Here is a 13,338-nt window from a genome sequence, read left to right on the forward strand (position 1 = left end):
GCAGATAATTCACATTTACAAGTGCATATAAAATGAACTCTTGCACTAGAAACAAAAGGACTCATGGTCTTGGTGAGCTATCTTTATGCTTTGCTTTGTTTATTGAGTCAGTTTGTGTGTCCCTGAATTCTGATGCTCTTTCTGTCATTGCTAATCCAATGTCTTTGAGTCAAGTTCTGTTTACCTCTGTCATGTAAAGCTTTTGGAGTCCTTCACCTCTAATACTATACAGCTGCAACGAAGCGTGCTCTCCAAGAAATTTCTAAATACATACTCATTCTGCTTTTTAGCTCTGCCAGGTATTAGTCTCCAGTTTCATTTCCTTATTCTGTTACGAAATTTGAAGATGTTTAAAATGCTGCCTTGTTTTGGGCATGGAATACTTTGCCAAGATCTTTTACAGGTCTTGTAGACTTATGGTTCCTGGTTTCGGAGATTGCAACGAGACACTTCATAGGGCGTTAACTTTTACTGCCACAGATAGTGAGGAAAATTGCCTTCTGTTTATCTTTATCTGTAATCTTATTTGTGAGAAAATAGTGTCTCAACCTTTTTAACCTTCTGAACTTCTGTATGTGTTCAGACAGCTGCAATGTTTCACTGTCTTTCTTTTCTTCTCATCAACCTGTTCATGAAGTGTTATCTTCTGTTCCCAAATAGAATGTCATTCTTCAGATTACTGGGACTGAATGCAAAATAGATAATATTTAATCTCCGTATGAGTAACAAACACTTTGATCTATCACTGGTCAAAGTGAGTGCTGGATATACAACATGAGAGGTTTTTTAAACAATGGATCTAGTTTGGGGAATGTGAACTATCTATTATTTTCTTTGTACTCTGAGTTTCTCCTTGGGCTCACAGTAAGTAAATCAGCTTCACTGATCTAATGATGGAAATACCAGTACAAAAGAAGGCATTTCTGCTTATATATAAAATTGCCAATAGATTATAATTAGGGTAATTTTTTTTTAGTCAACAGTTTTTGTTAATTTGTTTTGATACTCTGTTTATATAATTATACCTAAAACTAGCTAAATATCCATGTTATTTTGGGTTTTGTACAACATAGAATATCACAGATCAGATCATCTGCAAATGTAAACCAAGAGAGATTCAGCGGTGTCTGAATCTCCTACAGAGCACTGTCTACAGAGCACTATTGGTTTATTAATCAATATATCAACTAGAGATTTGTCACTTTATATGTAGAGGTACGTTCATACATAAAATAACTGTAGGTAGCGTTACATATCCTATATGTCAGTGGTCATTGGGTTGTAAAGTTCCTTACACTCAAAGAGGAGAGTTGATAGATGAGGTATGAGGAGTAATTGTGCAGAACAGTGCATAATACTGAGCATTTTCACAAAATGTTGAATACTGACAAGGGATGTGTATGTAGTTGTACATTTATATATATGTATGTGTGCAAGTATATCTTTAGAGTGATGGTGTGCCTACATGTACATGTGTGCTATGCAATACATGCATAATATCAAGTAGAACGTACAGCAGAACTGGGGACATGAATAGGGAAAAAAAACTGTGTGAAAACAGCTGTCTCCAAAAATCCCCTTGCTTCTCCTGGCTGCAGGTTGCCAATGTTTCCTAGAGACTGCATAAGCTACAAGGCTGTGCATTATTAAAAAGGAAGGAACATGAATCCCTCATGAGGATTCAACATGAATGTGCTCTTTAAAGAGAGAGGTTGATGATGCCTATGCTTGAATGTGTTATACATGTAAATCTGCACGTGGTAAAATCTGGCACTTTTCTCTACCTGTACAGTACAACATGCACGGAGCAGTTCTTCGATGCTTGCAAAACATCTGCAGAAAAATACCTCATTCAATTTAATTCTTCACCTTGCCAGCATTATTGCATTATTATATGTTAAATACAATGTGCTCTTCAGCTTTCTTCCTGAACCCATCAGCAAGCTCTACCAAATATTCCACTGCCCATGTGTATTGGAAGGCATGGGCTATATTGTAGAATACATGATAAAAATGCTGTAAGACCATCCAGATCCTCCATACAAGCAAACAGGGACTTTAGCATTTGCCATATACAAGGATATTCATGGCACTCCCCTGGGCTATGTACAGAGGAGGAAGACAAGTGATCAGGGAACATAATTTAAAGATGCCCAGCAAATCGCATTCACCACAATCTGCTATGGCACAGCTGTAACTTAGCAGCCCAGTTCTGTGGTGCTGTTTAGCATGCTGCTGAGAAAATTACACAGCCATTTTGAGCCTGCCAGAACTGAAACTTTCCTTTTATGACTGAGAGGTGTCTTGACCTGCAAGATCTGTTTGTGGCTAGTGTCACTGCTCATCATGTGCAGGTCCAATTGTAAAAGTGTTTTCTGCCTGGCAGTCACCAAGACAGCGGTTCCGCTGACTAATCGGTGAATTTCTGAAATTGTTTTTAAGTGTTTTTTTTTTTTTTTCATACTTTTTGTGCTCAGAGATTAAGCAGAGCAGAATGACAGCCCTTGATCTGCTCTCTGTTCAACATGAGGGAGGCAAATTAACACAGACGTGGGTGGAAGAATCAAGAACTGAAGTCTAAATCAAGAGGAAAGGCAGGTTTTGAGATGGGCTGATAACGAGTGATACAGCAGGTTATGAACAGTTAGGCAAGGAGGATGAAGTAGCACCAGAAAGGCCATCTCCCCTTGGTCAGTGAGTATCTGCATTTGTTGAGTTTGGCTTGATACGACCACCCCTCCCTCCTGCCTTGCTAGGAGACCTCCGACCTGCTGCCTTTACACCTTGCTGTTTCCACTATTACATGTAGATGTGATGTCTTAAAGCCACTGAGCACCTCTGGATGTGATGCCATGTTTATACACTGTACTAAACATCTCGGTCCCCCCTATAAACTGATTTACCTGGAAAAGTAGAGGGAGAAGAAAAATAGTTCATCAACATGTAGCTAATGGGCTACATGAATAAATTAGTATCAATAGAGAGAAGGTGGATTTCCAAGTATGGAAAAACTGAAACACTCCAGGTATGAGTTTAAAACCTTAATAAAGACAGAAGGAAATGCATGAAACCAGCTTCATGGAGTGAGGGAGTTAACAGAGAAGTAACTCACTAGTGACACAGAGATAAGCCACTTAGGCTGTCAGCTCATGATGTATTCATCAAGTCATCTCAGATATACTCAGAAAACCTGTACTTCTTAGAGCGTTTACCATCTATGCAGTCTGTTTTGGCTGTTTTTTCATCTTCTCCTAATTTCAGAGAAGTTACAAAGAATCTACTCCAGTCTATGACCTGGGTGTTTATTTTGTAGCTAAGAGGTCACCTTTATACTTGAACAGCATCCTTACCAATCTGATGCTCTTCTTTTCTCAGGCACTAAAGCTTTGGCATAAGACAACCTGAGTTGAAAGTTCATGCTGAGGAGAATGACATAATGGGCAGCATAGAAGCAGGAAAAAAAAAAAAATGTAGTATTTTTTCCCATGACTAGAACCACATTTTGTTTATGGTCACTGGAAGTAACCAGCACCACTCAGTGGTAGTAGTAGTGATGACTCTTCAAGCATCCAAGTACAGCTGCTAGAGTGTAAATTTCTGTGTAGACACTACAGGGTAAATTGTCATGGTGCCTTTAGTTTTCTATAGCAGATACAGGCTTACTCTGCAGTAAAACTACATGAATGTACAGCTACTGAATAACTCAGAGCTGTCTTCTTCTTTCAGAGTGTAGCAAAAGATGGGGAGAGCTCCAGCTATGGCTAGTGGAAATAGTATCTACACAGACTCTTAGTTCTATATGTAATCTTCTGAATGGACATAATCTCTGAAGCCCAAGTCACACTAGCACGAAAGGATGAGGGTAGGTTTTGGCCAGTGCAGCTATGGCTTTCTTATGTTCTGCCTCTCTGCTACAGTCGCTCAGTGACAGCAAATGCAGTCAGAGCTGCTTAAAAATCACTGGTTGCCACACAAAAACTAGGGAGTGTGCTCAAGATGTGGAGCTGACACTTCAGGGGTGTATGCGTCACCTAAAATTCGGTGCTCTCTGTTAGCCAGCCTGCTTTGGATTTATAATTAGAATGTGATGGGAAGATAGCAATCACACTGATGTAATATTAACCACTTTTATTGGGATAAAATGTTGTGCAGCTACAGAGCTTTTTACTTAGGAACCTCAGCCATCACAGGGAATTTCTTTAAAACCTGTGATCTGCATTAGGTAGCTGGATAGGCATTTGCAGTAAAATAAGCCCAGCATAGTTGATGTGAATGTTGTTTCTGATGCAGGGAGGAACTGCAGACACAGAGTTTACCTGTTTAGTTATATTTGGTAATATTTAAAGATAATGAAACTCAGTGATAAGAGTCACACTATGAGAACTGTAATATAAATGTAATATAACTACAAGGTGAAATGCTTTGTGTTTATCAGATTGAGAGGTACAATAGCTCCAGCCCAAACTTGTCTGTAACCAGCATTCGGTGGGATATATTTATTTGCCAGCATAACTCCTGCAGTGACCTCCAAACAAGAGCCAAAATAATATTCTCCATATTCTGCATGTGGGAGGCCAAGCCTCCGTCTCCAAGCATTGAGCAGGGTGTGTTTGTCTCAGTAAAGTTCATGCATTTTGCATTGGTAACAGTAGAGTTTCATTCCCCACCGTGCTCAGAACAGAGCTGCAATGCAAACACCTCAAAGCTGGAGAAGACCGATGTGCCAGGGCACAGCCCAGCCTGGAGGAAGAAATGTGTCTGGTCTACGGGCATTGCAAAGGATGACCCTGTGAAAGGTGGTCCACAGGAGCACACAGGGAGATCCAAATGCTGATAAAAGGGAGGCTTCCACAAGTCCCTTAGCTGGTCTGGGGAGGGCTGAGATCCTGGGGGCTGTACTTATTTATGAGCTGAATATGTGACCGCTTATCTCCCAGATACAATATTTAGTGTGCTAAACCATGTATCAATTCTTTAGCCACTAGCTTCTATTTAAAGCCCTATAATCTTTATTCTGATATGCTTTATTCCCAAAGCCTTACTCTGAGATGATGTAAACCAGTGTAAGACAGAAGCAGCTCTTTTTTGCAACATAATTGTAAAAACAGTGAAGGAGCAGAATCAGAATTAGCTCTGCCAAACTTCCATGCCTGGATTTATCTGATGTAAGTGTGAGCAAGGGTCCTTGGGTTAGGAGTGCAGCTTGTTGGGGACTGTGTGCATATGAACACACACTTGCATATACAAATAAATATGGATGTATCCTATACACACAGAGACATATTTGTTTATATACATATATATAAACCTTTCCTTGTATATGTGTGCTTTTTTGTGTCTGTGTATACATATGTATTTATATGGAGAGAAAAAAGAGATAGAGTATGTATGAGACAATGATTCAGTTCTCCTAAGAGCTGAAAAGCCCTCTGGATGTGCACGTCTTTTTTTACTAAGTACAGAGGAAACCTAGGGAGACTGAAAAAATGCTATTTTTAGTAATAAATTTCCTAGCCTGTGCAACTAATACCATTGTAACTTATTACACTGAAAGTTATTTGGAATTTAATTAACTTGGCTTTTAGTCCTGATTGTTTGCTTTGTTCTTTCCTGAGCAATGAAAATGAACTGTGTACTTTCACCTTTATTATAAATCAGTGTCCAATCCCTTTCACTATTACGTTCTCTTACATGTACGCAGTGGTGCTGTGTGAGAATATAGACATTTCTCCTGAAGTCAACAATCTTTTTTGTTAGCAGAAAGTAATGAATAAATAAAATACAGGTAGACCTTCTGCTGTGCAAAACAGTGGATTTTATATTATCTTTGTTGATCAGAATTAAAAATAGTCCAGTTCAGTTCTGCTTTTAAAACTTGTCATTTAAGATTTCCTGGATGTGATCTCAGGGAGATGATAGTTTAAGGTCTACACAGAACACGTCGTGACTTTTCTTTCCACTAAAATGGTTCTCCTGGTTGTGGCTCAATGACTCTACAAGTCCAATGCAAACAAGTGAGTCCACACCACCCAAAACTTCAACTCCAGCCAGTCCAGACTAGTTTTTGCACTTTGTCAAACCCCAAATGCGGAAGAAATTGGCTCGCCTTTCTGCAACAGGCAGTGACCCCAAGTAAACAGACAGAGCTGTAAAAAGCAGGTCAACATAACGTCTTCTAAATGCTCTTTCTACATAACTGGTTATTAACATTTTCTTCTCTTAATTTAAAGCCTGCATCAGAGATGACAGCTTGTTCAATAAGGAGGAACATTTTCCCAGTTCTGCCAACAGGTGTTGTTGTTTAATGTAGGAAGATTGTATTGATAAAACATTGCCTAAACTGATGCAGTATCTACCGGTTGATAAAGTTATTGTAGTAGTAATTATCCTTAAAAGAACAGTAAAAGCATAATTGCTTTTAGTGACTAACTGACACACGAAAACAAGGGTTTTCAGTTTCCTGGTCCCTGAAGAGGGGCAGAATGTTTCAGGGCTTCCTACAGCCAGTGGAATTCATTGCAAGAGGTTGAAGACAGCATTTTGCTCTCTGCTCTTTATTCATAGCACTCAGCTTTTTATTCAGAAGCTGGTATGTTTCTGGAAATATCTATGGATGAGCATTTCAATTCTGCTGAGTTTTAGTCAGGTAAATTGTGTTGAATTTTATATCTGCTAATACTAAACTGAGACAGCCAATTTCTCCTAAATCTGAATGTTGGAATTGCTTCTTGATCTCAACACATAAGTGATTTTTATGTATAAATGGCAAAATGCTTCTTACATTATCCATGGTGACACTTCATGCAGCCACTGGCCTGCTGTAGAGGACAAGTGTGACATTTCCCCAGACCAGGACTTTATTTCTGCAAACAGTGCTGCCACTTACTTGCTCCACATTCTGCTTTCCAATTTGCAGGTACTCCCTCTATAAGGAATGAAAAAGAAGAAATCTCAACTTCAAGATTGCACTGGACTTAGCACACATCACTGCAGAACCTTTGACAGATGGAGATGAAATAGTGAATGCTGCTATCAATAAATAATTGTATCTTCCAACGGCCCCTTTTTTTTTAGTGGTAGCTTCTATCCGGCCTCAGCTAGAAAATGCCACACATGTTTGGCTCTGCTGTATTTTTGTTTCCCACCAGAAATGCTGAGGTGTACTTTGGTGCTTCAGTGGAAATCCCACTCAGCATTACTTGAGAAATGCTGTGTTTGTTAACTAAACAGCTTGTACTAGTTATCACAGAGTCTAAAAGGATATCGGACTTTCGAAAATTTATTAAGGCAAAACCAACTGCTTGAGATCAATGTCCACACTGCAAACTTCATTCATTTTGCTTTTACATACCAGGGAATGTGACTGATTTTCTCTATCTCCGTCTCTTTGTGTCCACCTCAGTAGGATGTATCATTTGCAGCCAAAAGAGAATAAAGACCAATGAGTGCAATTCAAATACTTGCAATTCAGTTTTGTCATCCTTTCCTCAAATTTAAAAAACATTTTTATTAACATAATACTTTAAAATCTACAACATAAATTTCAGCCCATTTGTAGGTGGGCTCCTTTATTAAAACACAAAAACCTAACTGCAGTATCCTATAATAACGGTCCTAAGAGTGGCAGGGAAATTACTGTAATTTCCCTCCTTAAAAAAATGGGCAAAACCATCCACAAATTCAAAACACATTTCTGTGAAAATATCAAAACTCCTTTTTTTTTTTTTTTTTTTCCATTCAAGAGTTCTATTTCCAATGGTAGCATTATATACCACTTATTCTCATTACAGCTCTAGGTTTTTAGGAGCTACATATTAGAGTTTAAAAATGTCAACCACAAGTTGTCTATAAATTAAAGAAATTATCTCTATAATTACATTTCATAATACAGTGGGAAAAATCACCCTATTTTCATATTTAAAAATAACATTCCAGGCTGCCACAACATCAGTGGGTAAAAAGTGTACAGGACATGAACAAAGCTGCCAGGCTGCTGGGACTACGCTTCCTCAGTCTGCTTCCTTACATTTTAAATGTTAACATTGCTTTAACCTTCATGCTTCTGGAAAAGTACATGAGGGATTTGAAACTGCTTGTGCCCTCCACAACCACATCATGTCAGTGCATTGAACTCTTTGTTTTTCTTGTTATCAAGCGAATGGAAAAGGAAAGGGTGAGTGAGGGGTGAGTAAATGAGCCCTCCACTCAGGTTTGGACACTAGGGAAGGTGAGAATGCATTGCTTTGGGAAGAGTTAATCCCTTTTAGCCAGGTTTTGCTGGGAGCATGGCTCACTGCGTCATGGTGACTTCCCTTGCTGGCTGGAAAAGTTTGCCACTGCTGTTTGCTTAGGGCTGTGTCCAAAAGCATTGTCGCACCCTGTCAAGAGCTGCAAGTGTCGGTGCTGGCTCTCAGTGCAGCCCGTAGGGACTGACAGGGAGCACAGAGCACAATATCCCAGCAAGGCGGAGCTGGAACAACAGGAAATGCTGAGACTAGGCTTTATTATCTAATTGTTCATTTACAGACTTTTGATTTAGGAGCGTTTTTTTAAGGTCTTCCAAAGGAATGGTAACTTCCGTGGCATGTCAAAGGGTGTTCTTTCAGGCACGTTTCCCTCTCTAATAGACTTATGAATTTCCCGACAGGTTGGTGCATACTTAGCTCTGAAGTTTGTTTTGTGTAACAAAGTGGAAAACACATTTGCCTAAAATTAAGTGCTTCCAGGCCGACCCACATTCTTAAATAGGACCCAGATATTGCAAAAAAACATGACCTCCCTACTGCTGTTGCACTTTTGTTTCTGTTTCAGTGCTTGCAGAGCCAAATTCTGTGTCTACAATGGTCCTGTTTTTCAAAGGCATGCCATGGAGACAAAGGTTGAAATCTAAATCACTTCACAGCAGTCTGCAAGTCTGCCTCTCTTCTGAGGTTGTAAATGTGTCTAAGCAAAATCAACAGTTCACCTATCTGTAAACAATGGGTTTGGGTGAAATAGCTTAAATAACTGAAAAATCCTTGTTTAAAACAGAGAAGGAAATTCTGGTTCTGGGCACCAGCCTGGAATATTTTGGGGCTGGATTAGTACGCGGGATGTAAAGAAATGAAAAGGCAGACCATGGCTTAAAAATGTCATTGCGTAAACATGCATGCATATTCTCTCAGGCCCTGCCTTGTGGTTCAGTAATGCAGCAGGCAATGATAATGATACAATTTCATAGCTGCACTAATCCTGAGGGATGCACAAAATGCTTGACAAACTGATGTTCTGTATAACCAATAGGCTGGGCCTTTCCTTCTCATCTGTAGAGAAGCGGAAGAGATTATAGTACAAATATAGCAAAATCTGTCTGGTAAACTCAGAAGCATGTGGAAACAATGCATTCCATTCAATGAGCACATTAAAATTTGTATTAATAAAGAAATTCAGACAACTTTACACTTAATTAGCAGACAAGCTAGAATTGTTCCATATTGTTTTGGGGGAAGCAGAGTGCTGTAATAGGAAACAGAAATCACCTACAAGACAGATAGACCATTTGTATGCATAAATCTGTGATTCAGAAGAGAATAAGAAGGTCTCTGATCTCATTATATGGGAGAGAGAGAAAAATCCAGCCTTGGCAAACTTCATTTATGAACCTTGTTGTCAAGCTCTAATTTCCCCTACCATTTCTTCTGTGTGTGTGTTTGTTTTGTTTTGTTTTGTTTTGTTTTTTCCGTTTATTTATGATTTTATGAATAGGTGTGATACTAGGTTATTAAACCATGCCATGTTAGAATCAATAAATATTTGCCTGAGTAAGAGGTTATCATATCTGAGCAATGGGTTTTACATGGGTTCAAAGTTGTGGTCTAGCAAACTGGGCAGTTTTTGGTTAAAGTCTCTAAAGATAGAATGGCTTTGAGGGAGTCTGGGGTGATTTCATTCACTCTGAGAGAAATTGTCCCTTTTTCTAAGATTATAATTGGAAACATTGTCAGATAACGTGAATCATTTGTTTGGATAACATGAGGCTTACAAATAATTCCCCTGTGACCAAACTGACCAAATTCAGTTATCTTCTTGATTAGTATAAGAAAAAGATACTTTTTTCTGTGCAATGTAAATTTGCATGTTACGAGGCCAAAAGTGCTCACAAGCTTAATACATTGAGATATCAGCTGTTAAAAGACAAGAACAAGATTATTTAATAGGCCATCAAAAGCTTGCAGAAAACTTCCAGTTCCTTACCATCTTTGGAACAAAGCAGTCCAAAAGGCCAAGAAAACAGAACATCTTGTGCTTTGAAGGTCCTGACACAGAAGACACAGCTGCTTTGCAATGTTATCATCTGTTTTTTCCCCTTGACATATTTCTGCAACTATCATCAAGAGTTGTTTATAATCTCAATGACAATTTCCTATGATAAAAGAATCTCTCAAATTGTTCTCCATGGTCATGTCAACTATGATATATTCCAAGAATATGAAATAGTAGCTAACAAGCATCTCTCTTTTATATAGGAAGGGGTGCAGGAGTAGGATGCTGGCATAGATCACCTTGCCCAATAAATGATACCTGTGCTAAGGAATCTGCAAGACCATGAGGCTGAGAGTGCCTAATTCAGCACTGGGCAAAGGTAAGTATTCACACTGTGTGGTGATTCCTCATCTACCAAAAACAGAACTGTAATCCCAGGCAGAGCACACACACACACAAGCACCTCTACTCATCAGAGTAGCTGAGCCTTTTACCTCTAAGAAATCAGGCTACAGATGTTCATCATGGGAGAGCACCTGTGACTCTGCAAAGTCATGGATTATTCAAGGTCATCCAGTTGGCAAAGGGACAGATGTTATGGGCATCTGGAACATACACAGACTGCTCATCAATGTTATGAATTTATTTATCTCCTGCAGGTTTTGCATACCTGGCTAAACTAAGTGGGTCAGACAAGAAGTTGTCGGATTTGCATTCACTGAAGGAATTACAGTTTCATAGACTTCAGAAACTTCATTTCCTGAGGAAATATCGTATCTTGATATGACATGGTTCATAAAGGTGGCAGGGAGAGGACTAGAAGATTTATAGCAAAACCAACTTGACTCTGAAGAGGGACCAGTGTGCTGAGGATTCAAGACTCACATGGGTGAAAGAGCCCCTAGAAAACAGTGAAGAAGTATTAATGATATCTATGTAAATTTGGTAAAGAAGCATAGAATAAGACATTCTGATTATCTCTTTATTATTTGAAAGCACTTTTTTTTTTTTTTCATTATGTTTTTATTCAAGTGACAATGCTATTGTTCCAGTAGCTCTGTTAGAGTTACTGAGCTGTGGCTTAACCCTGCTGTTACCCTGAGAGAAGAAGGAGGAAGAAGCTGAGCTAACAGGAAAGCCTGTGGAGGGACCTTTCAAGCTGCAGAAAACATCAGCTCAGGAGAGAGGGAGAGGCTGAAAAAGAAGGCTATGGGAGACCTAATTATGGTTCCCCGAGCAAAGCTGCTGGTCAGAGCAATTAGCTCTGAAACTAGAAAAAGCCATAACTGAAAGGAGAACAGAGGGTTTATTTTAATTCCTCAGTGCCTGGGAGCACTTTGGATGGGAGGTAAAGCAATACTTTTGCTTTCTAAGCAGATCTTTAGAAAGGTCCAACTCACGATATACCTAGGATGCTGGGGCCACTGGATGGCCAGGGCTGCCTCCCAGTCCCAGCTCTTAATTACTTATTATGACAGATGGTGGGACAACTGGAACATTACATATATTACATTACGTATACAGGAACATTACATATATTACATTAATTATGGAGAGTTATGGTATTTAAATATGTCTGCACAGGATATATGTGTGCTGTGTTGTTTTTTTTTCATGCAGGCTGTGAAAGGTTGTTCCTTTTTGTTGTGGTCAGGGAGGAGCTGACAGCCTCATCAGACTTCAAAGAACCTCAGACTCCCAGTTAGCGAGAAGCCCAGAGCTCTCATGTACCAATCTGTATAGGGAGGATGCCTTATAATATTGCAGGAAGTAGTTATGAGGCATTCACTGCCATCTGATTTCAAACAAGTCACCTCATTTCTCTGCTGCAGTTCACCATTGATAAGCTATGCACAACACGTCCCCGATCAACTTGCAGTGGAAAGTCTTTTGATTTCAGATTTAGCTTGTGAGAGGCCAGGCCAGGTAACAGAATAATGTGCTTTAAACCAAAATGTGATTATTAGGGACTATTTTCCTCTGTTGAAATTAGCAGAGAAATTTACTTAATTCTTTTTCCTTTAATCAAAGCATTAAAGTGTTTCAGAAATCTATAAATCAGGCTGTGTAGAGTTACAAAACAGGGGAAATTCACAACTGTGCCATTTTTCTTTGCAACTTCTTTATCTCAGTGAAAGATATTTAAGCAGACCTGTCACAAAGCACAGTGCTGTACAATGATGTATAAATTGGCATTTCTGTTAGGAATTCTTGCCACAAGTTTTGCAGCTGAGAGGAAGGGCAGAGCAGAATCCTGCTGAAAAACGTTGGTGTTGGTGGTTAAAACAACACTTTAAAAACCCCATCCTTTTAAAACCCCATCTTGTGTGTTTACTAGGTTGTGCCATGCGACACTTGCAATCTGTGCTATATTAAAATGTTTAATTAGAAATATGAAATATGCCTTGCATTGTAGCAGAAAACCACCATAAAATGTCAAATAGCACACACTTTGATAGTCTCACACTATCAGAGCAGTCATGCGTAAGTTCAAATCCCTTTTCAGTGGGACAATGCTCAAATTCTTTGATGAATCTAGGCCCATGCATTCAGCAGCTTCTTCCCTTTCTCAGCATGGGTTTAGTTATGTGAAGCCAAAAATGGCCTTTGTATGTTCAGACTTTGGGAGCACATTCAGCTGGAATCTAGCCTTGTGCCTAGGGTTAGACCTCTGCAGTAATTCAACTCTGCTCGTTCTGGCTTTGAACAAAGACAAGCAGGGCTATGGAGTTATGTTACTCACTACAAGTTGAGGAATCGGCTTTCCATGTGGCATTATCCTCCCACCCCTTTTCCCATAGGAACCACACAATGTAAGTTAAGCTTGTGCCTTTGCCATTATCTTGCTCTAGTGGCTTGATTCCAACACGCGGCTGTGTACCACCTCATTATTTATACCCTGCTAGCATCTTATTCAGTACCTCAGCTTCCATCACAAATGTATTGGGATAACTGCTTTTTTCCTGGATAAGAGGCTCATTATAATTGCAGCTTCTCTGCAGGGGTCAGCACCTCCTCCCTATGAATATGGTAAGGTGCTCTGAGTGCCACCTCACCTGCAAATGGTATTTTTCCCTGCAGAGTCACTTCCCGTGG

The sequence above is a fragment of the Anas acuta genome, chromosome 2, assembly GCF_963932015.1.
Source record: "Anas acuta chromosome 2, bAnaAcu1.1, whole genome shotgun sequence".
NCBI classification, from domain to species: Eukaryota; Metazoa; Chordata; class Aves; order Anseriformes; family Anatidae; genus Anas; species Anas acuta.